General features: G+C 44.1%; 1 long non-coding RNA gene across 1 annotated transcript; it reads left to right on the top strand.

Annotated features, from left to right (window-relative positions):
• Positions 1-1,255: 1,255 nt before the first annotated feature.
• LOC112646696 (uncharacterized) lies at positions 1,256-7,153 on the top strand. Its single transcript, XR_003127792.1, has 3 exons — positions 1,256-1,393; positions 1,548-1,678; positions 6,910-7,153. It is a non-coding gene; the product is annotated as an uncharacterized LOC112646696 (long non-coding RNA).
• The last annotated feature ends 625 nt before the right edge of the window (positions 7,154-7,778 follow it).

Genomic DNA, 7,778 nt, shown 5'->3' with positions numbered 1-7,778 from the left:
CAGCATCAAATGAAAGCAGCAGGTAAACCTCCACATATACATACCCATGGAAAAGGGGGGAACTTGAGGCATTCATTTGACAAATATTATTGAGATTTTTCTCTTTTTTTTAAAGATTTTTATTTATTTATTCATGAGAGACACACAGAGAGAGAGGCAGACACAGGCAGAGAGAGAAGCAGGCTCCATGCAGGGAGCCCGATGTGGGACTCGATCCTGGGACCCCGGGATCATGCCCTGAGCTGAAGGCAGACACTCAACCACTGAGCCACCCAGGCATCCCTACTGAGATTTTTCTATGTGCCTGGCACTGGATATAGAGTTGCAGGCAAGAAAACGGTACTATCTCCATTGAGTTTACAGTCTAGAAAGATAGCAAGAAAAGGTACGTAAGCCTCTGTTTAGCTCTGCTGTAATATTCACTGGTGCAGAAAGTACTGCTGATCTTTTTACAGTCTTCCTACTCAAAATGTGGTCCACAGACCAGTAGCAGCAGCAGCAGTAGTAGTAGTAGTAGCAGCAGCAGCAGCAGCAACTAGGAACTTAGAAAAACAGAATCTGGAGGCTCAACCCAGAACTCCTGGATCAGAATCTGCATTTTGACAAGATTCCCAGGGGACCCAGATACTCATTAAAGTTCAAGAACCAGTGGTCTGCAAACCTTCCTTGCAGATCAGAGTCTTTAGGGTATTACCCCAGGCACATAGGGGCTGTCACTTCCTGCCACAGACATCCTCACAGATATGAAGGTTATACCAGAATCAGCAGAGATCAGGCAAAGGGGAAGCAAAGTGTATTCTCAGGAGCTCCTGGAAATAATTACCGTTCTCTTAATAATAAATGAATAGGCTGCAGTCCCAGAACACATTGAGAACAAAGCAAAACATGTCAATATAAAATCCAGCAAATAAAACAATCAATTTAAAATAGATTTCTCTAAATGGTTTGCCTGCTTGGGCTAAGTGCCCTGCCTCTGGACGCCCACAGCATACGGTGCTTATTTCTGCCTCAGTCCTTATTCTTTGATCTTGAAATTTTCTGTTTCTGTGTCTGCCTCTCATTCTAGACTGTAAGTTCTTTGAGGACCCTCTTTTCTGAAAAGCCAAAAAAAAGGGGCCTTGGCCTGAAAAGAAGGATTAGAGGCAGTTGTGAAACATTGGGGAAAGAAAAAAAAAAAAAAACAGGTCTCTGTGTGAAATACTTTGAACAGAAGAATAGCAGTACATACAGTTCTAAATTCTTTCCTGAAGGGTCCCCTCCCCCACCCACCTCTATGTAAAGTTCTCAATTCTCAGTATCTCACATCAGCAATTACCATCTGCTAGCCCAAAGAGGAGATAATTTTCTTCTAAGACTTTCTGGATATTCACTAAAGACAACAGAAGATTCTCAGGTATCTATGCCCTTCAGTGACACCTATCCACAGTGACTCTGGGCTTGGCCACCTAACTTACTTCAGCAGATGTGACAGAAAAAAAACTCAATATAAGCAGAAGCTTAAAGAGTTCTTTCCATTTACTCTTTCTCTCTCATTTCTGTGTCTTCAGCATGGGAATGAGTCTGGACTTGCTTGTTGAGAGGTAAGAAGATACAGGGAAGCAGAAACCAGAACATGAAGGAAAACCCTAACAAGTTCAGCAAAGCTGCCTATCCAACTCACACCTGACCTCAGAAATGGGTGAGTTCTACCAAGCCCAGCTCAAGCCAGTAGAACCCCACAAGCAACTGCAAATTCAGAGCTAAATAAATGCTCACTGCATTGAATTAGTAGGCTTGTGGTTGTTTGTTATGCAGCAATAGCTAACTGCTACAAGCCACAAGCACAAGAACTTCCATTCAGAGATCATCTAATTCCTCTCACACAAGAACCCTCTTTGCATTTGAATTCCTTGCTCATGCTGAGTGTGCTTTAGGTTTGGTTTGGGCAAAGGAAAAAAAAAAATCTATAGAAACAGACCGACCCTGCCTTTAAGTAAGCTCACATTTTGGTGGCACCTGGATAATTACTTGAAAGCTGCTTTGGGTCAAGAAATGATCCCCAGAGACTACTAACAGCAGGACATTTTTAGGAGCAGTCTTGTTTCTCATCGTCAACAGAGAATAACAGTAAATTAAAGCTTGTGTGGGTAGGAGGAGCAGAAAACAAAAGTACCTATAATTGAAAGGAAGAATTAATGAAAGATGCATTTATCAGAACCCTCTAATTGTCAAGGGCAGAAACCAAATTCAAACCAACATAAGCCAAACATAAGCCTACGTTGGCTCCCTTGACTGAGACAGCTTTCATGGATGTTGAGACACATTGATGCTGAGGCTCTAATGCTGTTATTTCCAGTTTCACCATTAGGACATGTCCTCTTCAAGCATCTGGGGAAGAGGTCCACAGGTAGCAATGACTCATCTCATTCCCATATAACCTGGAGGCCCTAAGAATGAACAATTTTCCCAGCAAGGCCAAAGAAAGCCTCTGATTGGTCCGATTTGGCCTCGCCATCGCTGAACCAATCCTGATGAGCAGAAAGGTGCTGCACTCTAGCCACACCTGGTCATAAGGCTAAGGGACAAGGTCAGCCCTTCCTGAATGACATGGAATGGGAGAGAAATGGTTTTCCAAGTAGGGTTCTGGGTGAATTAAAAAGCCTTATGACTGAAGCAAGTGGGGGAATCTCTCACAGGATTCAAGGGGGAGGTGGACAGGCAGGCCTTGAGAATGGTGGACACCACAGCACATCTGAGGCCAGCAGCCCCAGAGGGATGCTGTGGGCACTTCGGCTCCCAGAGCCCAGGCTCAGTGTCTCTGGTTTCAAATTTTTAAATATCCCTTGAGAGAAAACCTGGTGGTCCTACTGCAGGTCAGGTGTACACTCCCGATCTCACCTTCTGTCATATGGTGAGGATTGGAACACTGTGCAGACACTCGAAAAGCTACTGCCAAAGGTCTCTTATTTCTTCTCTTCCTTTCTGCCTCACTTCTTTCTCCTCACCTATGTTCCCAAGGATTCAGTCCCTATACCCAGGAGGAAAGAGGAAATGTCTGCAAATTGAAGATTTGTTTTTTTAAAAAAATCATGATACTCCTGCAATTTTGCCTTCAAATAAATACATTCATCTTACGGAATGAGTAGGAATGAAAGACAGGTGGAACAGAAATACCTAGAGATAGATAGTGAATAAACCCAAGACTTCTGTTCCTGACCAAGTAGGTGAGTTTTTAAAAGTGATTTGACTACTCAGAACATTGGTTTTCTCAGCTATTAAACTATTAGCAGAGATTATAAAGTCTACCTTGGATAGTTGAGCCAGGAATCTGCAAAGCTCCCTATAAAAGCGCATCCTAGTTCCACCACAACGATGACTATCTTTATTGTTACTACAAGAAATAGCAACAACATACCAGGGGGCTCCGCTTTCGAGGCTCACTGTGGTCAGTAATTGAACAAACATGAAGCCTAGTGTCTTTTGATGAATTTGGACCCAGGTCACCCCTGCCACTTCTGTCCTGGTGCCTCTTTGAGTGCTTGTGCACAGCTCTGATTTCTGACTTTCTCTTGCCTCTTTCTGTGTGTCTCTATCTTTGCAGTGCTGTCTTTTATTGTCTCTGGATTTCCCATTCTGTCCCATTCCCCATTCCCCTGCTCTCTTACCCCTCCTTCTTCCATTCTCATTTCTTAGTGGCCTTGGCAATCCCAAAATAGGACCCCCTTGCTTCTACCACACAAGCTGGCCTATCCTGTGCTTCCTTTTCCCTGTCACAAACAGCTGTTTCCTGTCTTGACAGCTTAAACAAACACATTTTAAAAGGTGGCTCGTGCCAACCTCTGGATATTTGAGCCAATGTAGCTGGCTGATGCCCTGAAAGAGTGAGGGGTCACCCAGCTTGCCAAACCTGAGGCTCCAAAGGGGCCAACTGGTTGCTGTCATGCAGCCATCTATGCCCTGGAAAACGTGGGGAGCAGCAGGGCAAAAGCAGGCACCCTGCTAGTTGTTCACAGTGGGCCATCAGGGAGTTTCCAAGCTTGGCTTTGATGAAACTGAAAAGGTTGAATCGTTAAATGTTTGGAGAATGTGAAGCTGGCATTCGGCCCTGTGTTTTCTGTAATATCAATTATTCCCGGAGACCGCTGCTGCTCACTGGGCTGGGAGGTGCTCGGAAGGAGGGCATTATCACCAGCTCACCTCTAAGCTGTAGGCATAACACCCTGGGTGAGGGGCTGTGTGGGTGGTCTGAAGACAGACTCAACAGGGCACAGGAGGGGCTGCTCAGTAGAGAGGGGGTGAAGTGGGAAGAAAAGAGATGGAGAGCGAGCAGGTAACCCCCATAATTGCTGCTGACTGCTCCTCTGTGACTGGTTACACAGACATCCAACAAGCACCCATTATGTGGACGGTGCTTGCAAATAAATGACGGGGCTCTGCTCACATCTCTGGGAGGAAAGCATAATTACTACTTCTGTCCCAGGAAATTTCATCCCTAGGTACACCCTCAATTTCCATCTGCATATACAGCTCCCAGCTGTGGTCAGACTTCTCCAAATTCCAGAATTCTACCTCCAACTACGTTCTTGCTGTCTCCTCTGTAACGTATCAAAGGGACCTGGACTCCGTGTGTGTAAGGCTACGCCCAAGTCTTCCCTGCCGTGCACCTGTCCCCGGCCTCTCTCGGGAACTGGCTCCACTTGCCTGTTGCACAAGTCAGTTCCTGGACAGACTCTTCACCCACCCTATTTCCCCCATCTTCATGCTCCATCCCTCCTGGGTACATCAGTTCACCTCTTAACAATGTTGCCAAAACATCCTACGTTTCTTTGCCTCAGCCACCCCCTACTCTGCAACAGTCGCTGGCTGGGCTCTCATCTGGGCAAAGGCAGCAGCACCTCCTGGATCTCTCTTTAACCAACCTGCCATGTGGCCAGAGTGATCCTTCTGAGACGCAGGTCTGATCAAGACAGCCCCTGCCTACTCCGAATCCCTCTGAGGATAACAACCCAAAAGTCTTCAAAAAGCCCCAAAAGCCATGCTCCGACCCTTCTCTCCTCTCTGCTCTGGCCATTGGCCCTCTCTCAGTTCCCTGAACACACCAGGCTCCTGTTTGCATGTGTCACCCCTTCAATCTGGAATACCAATGTCCACACTCCTGCCACAATGTTTGCATAGGTAATACATTTGATTTGTAAACAAAAGAAGAAAGGTTTATTCAGAATAAATTCTCTGCCCTTGCCTGTCCCTGTCCACACAGTTCCTTCTATACTCAATCCCCACCTCTATATGCTTTAAGAGATTTTTTAAAGCATATCCAACCATGTCTAGGCATATATGATCTTCTTTCCGGTTTTACACAAAGGGAGCACAATTTATATGCAGATCTGCCTCACTTCCTCTTTTTACTAAACAATTTACCTTATAGATAATTCCATCTCAATACACAAACTCATGCCTCATTTTTATAGCTGCATAGTATTCCCCTCTATAGCCATTCCATAATTGATGTAAACCATGCCTACATTCACAGTGCATATGCCATTTCTTTTTCTACTTTACACAATATTGCAGCAAATAATAATGTACATATAGCACTGAGAGGAAGTTTAGCTAAAATTTAAAAACGAAGAGGAATAGCTGAGTCTAAAAGATTACGCACTCACAATTTAGATAAATGTTGCTAAATTGCCCTCCATGGGAGTTTTAAATGACATTCTCACTCATAAGAGCCTGTTTTCTACAACCTTGCTAGAAGATTGCTTTTTTTTTTTTTTTTTTTGTCACTCTGGGAGGCAAAAAATGGATTCTACTAGTTATTTTTTTTTTAATGCCATAAGGACTGAACAATTAACCAGTGTGACCTTTGCACATGTGGTATCTGAGCAGGACACCAGGGTATACAAATGAAGCTGCTCATAGCCTGAGGCAACTGGACTCAGGATAGCTGGACCCAGGTACCTGGTGGCCTAGGACATCAATTTCTCAGCAATCTGTATATAATACCAGTTAGGTAACTATGATACTTAAAAACAAAACAAAACATTATTGGTCTACTTTTATCAATAAAGGATCCATTATCATTAATTAGGTCTTTCATCCAATTAATTTGGGGGCAGATGAATTAGCTGGAGTGACCAAAGAACTAAGGAGGGAAAAGAGGCAGCTGGAAAGTACATATATAGCTCAGGGTCATAAAAAAATACCTTTCCCATCCCGTGTGTGCTCAGGTACAACTTATATCTCATGTGCTTAGCAAAATACCAGCATGGGTAGCTGACCAGATAAGCTTGCATGAAGGTTTAGAAGGTCACAGTGAATAAGAGCAGAGACCAAGGATCAATTGTCTTAGCACAAACCCCACCTCCAGCACTGGTTGTGTCACCTCACAGAACTTCCTTGACCTCTCTTCATGACTCAGTTTCTTCATTTGTAATGTAGGGACTAATAATTTCATAAGATCGTTAGGATTAAATAAAAAAGCTATGTGGAAGGCATAGCATTGTGCCTGGCAGAAAAATGGTAGCAGTTATCCCATCATGACAATGATGGTAGTTCTTATTTTGTGGCAGTAGAGTGTGATTATAGCTCGCCTATCAGTGTGAACTATGTGGGCCTGGAGTCAGATGGGACCAGTGCTCTTCTGGGGTCTGGCTTCACTAGATCCCTATCAGGGGTAATTTCAATTCTCAGTTTCCTCTCCTATCAAATGGGGGTAATAAGAGGAAACCCACATGACTTTTATCAGGATGGCAGGAGTGAATATAAATTGAGTGCTAAGTATCTAAGAGATTGCTCAGAAAGAAGGAGCATCATCTGAAACCTTAGCATCCAGTGGACAACCAGGCACAAAGGAAGTGCTAGGAAATGTTTGTTGGTTTTTTTGTTCAAATGTTTCCTTGCTATGAGAAGTTGATCTGCTTTCTTCTGCAGCTTGGACACAAGTGCACACCCGCCTCCGAAACAGCAAGACCTGCAGCTTCATCCTTTCTGGCAGGTTGATGCTCTGGGCCAGATGGAGACCGTGGCTGTGGACCCCCAGCCCTTCCCATCCAGCTCCAGAAGTCAAGGCTCTAATTCACTCTGAAAGGGCTTCAGCACCACCCCTGTGAGGTCCTTAAATGTTTTATGAGCTCCCTGAAATGCTCAGATAATTAAAAACACTTTCTTAATTTAATAGCTTGGCTTAATGAAACCAGGACTTTATGTTTTATTTGGAAAGGGGTGAACATCCCAGTCACACTTATTAATATTTTTAAGAGTATGCCCAATTGTGTCCAGGGATTGAGGGAAATCATTGCTTCAAGGGGAAAATGGGTTTTCCTGAGTCTGTGACAAGTCTTGGGCTTATTAGAGCTCATTACATCCAGGAAGCCTGAAAACCTAAATTAGCAATCATCACATATGACGTGGCAGGCTATTATTAAGGAGGCCACTTATTATAGAAATATGGAATTATCAATTAAAAAGTAGTCCACCCAAGCCCCAAAGGTCCAATAGGATTACCTGTGCCATCTAGGCAGTCATTTCAAAGGCTAACATGGAGAAAAGAATCCTCAGAGAGCAACTTTTCTGTCAAGTCAAATAAGTATGATCCTCTTAGGAGGAAAATGCCATCATTCAAACAGGTCGAATGTAAACCCAACTGGTTTTGGGAGATGGAGGTAAGAGAAAGAGCCAGTGATTGCAAAGTGTAGTCTAGGACAGTGGGGATTCTTCAGAGGGGTCTGCTTGCTTCTTCCCAGGAGTGGCCACATCATACAGTGGGCTGGGCTTGGACCTCAAGGTCACATACAGTGGTT

This window comes from Canis lupus, chromosome 5, assembly GCF_003254725.2.
Source record: "Canis lupus dingo isolate Sandy chromosome 5, ASM325472v2, whole genome shotgun sequence".
Classification (NCBI taxonomy): Eukaryota; Metazoa; Chordata; class Mammalia; order Carnivora; family Canidae; genus Canis; species Canis lupus.
Note: the sequence above shows the minus strand (reverse complement) of the source record. Positions and strands in the feature narration are given on the sequence as shown.